The sequence below is a fragment of the Monodelphis domestica genome, chromosome 5 (assembly GCF_027887165.1).
Source record: "Monodelphis domestica isolate mMonDom1 chromosome 5, mMonDom1.pri, whole genome shotgun sequence".
NCBI lineage: Eukaryota > Metazoa > Chordata > Mammalia > Didelphimorphia > Didelphidae > Monodelphis > Monodelphis domestica.
In genome coordinates this window covers 324,678,844-324,680,143 of record NC_077231.1, presented here as the reverse complement: position 1 = coordinate 324,680,143, position 1,300 = coordinate 324,678,844, and the positions used below count along the sequence as shown (strand labels likewise).

Genomic DNA, 1,300 nt, shown 5'->3' with positions numbered 1-1,300 from the left:
CTCTTACCTCTTTCTTATTTATTTTTTGGTTTGATTTATCTAGTTCAGATAGAGGAAGGTTCAGGTCTCCCACTAGTATAGTTTTTCTATCTATTTCGTTCTTGAGTTCCTCTAGTTTCTCCTTTAGAAATTTGGATGCTATGCCATTTGGTCCATACATGTTGAGTACAGATATTTCCTCACTGTCTATACTGCCTTTTATCAGGATGAAAAATATGGAACGCTTCACGAATTTGCATGTCATCCTTGTGCAGGGGCCATACTAATCTTCTCTATATCCTTCCAATTTTAGTATATGTGCTGCCAAAGCAAGCACAAGTTTTTTTTTTGTTTGTTTTGTTTTTCTTTTTTCCTCCTTTCTTAATTACCTGTTGATGATTCTCTTGGGGTCTGTGATTGGGTATCTGTTCAGGTCTGGTCTTTTCTTTACAAATGCTTGGAATTCTTCGATTTTATTAAATGACCATCCTTCCCCTTGTAAAAATATAGTCAGTTTTGCTGATAATTGAATCTTGGTTGCAGACCTAGCTCCCTTGCTTTCCAGAATACCATATCCATTCCTTTCAGTCCTTCAGTGTCAATGCAGCCATATCCTGTGTTATCCTCTCTGTGGTTCCATGGTATTGGAATGACTTCTTCTTAGCAGCTTGTAATATTTTTTTCTTGGTCTTATAGTTCTTGAATTTGGCTATGACATTCCTGGGTGTTTTCAGTTGGGGATTAAGTACAGGAGGTGATCTGTGGATTCTTTCAATCTCCACTTTTCCCTCTTGTTCTAGAATGTTGGAGAAGTTTTCTTGCATAATTTCCTGTAGGATAATATTCAGGCTTTTTCTTTTGTCATGGTTTTCTGGTAGACCAATGATTCTTAAGTTGTCTCTCCTGGAATGATTTTATAAATCTTCTGTTTTTTGAATGAGGTGTTTCATATTTTCCTCAATTTTTTCATTCTTTTCATTTTGTTTTATAGTTTCCTGCTGCCTTGTGAAGTTGCTTGCTTCTAATTGTATTATGGTTTTTAAAGACTGAATTTCATCTCTGGCTTTTTGGTCATCCTTCTCCTTCTGGTCTGATTTGCTTTGGAGGTCATCTTTTACCTCCTTTGCCTCATTTTCAAACTTATTAATTAATTTTTGGCTTTCAAGACACTAATTTCTGTTTCCAGATGACTTATCTTGCTTTTTAACTTATTTTCCCAGTTGTTTTCAGCCTCTCTTAATTGTGTTTTGAATTGTATTTTTGAGTTCTGCCAAAGCCTGTGTCCAATTCCCTGGAGTTTCTGTGTTTTTGCTTATTGTTT

At 35.5% G+C, this 1,300-nt stretch overlaps 1 non-coding gene across 1 annotated transcript; it reads right to left on the bottom strand.

Annotated features, from left to right (window-relative positions):
* Positions 1 to 209: 209 nt before the first annotated feature.
* On the bottom strand, positions 210 to 316 carry LOC130454850 (U6 spliceosomal RNA). The gene has a single exon (XR_008912639.1). It is a non-coding gene; the product is annotated as a U6 spliceosomal RNA (small nuclear RNA).
* Positions 317 to 1,300: the final 984 nt, after the last annotated feature.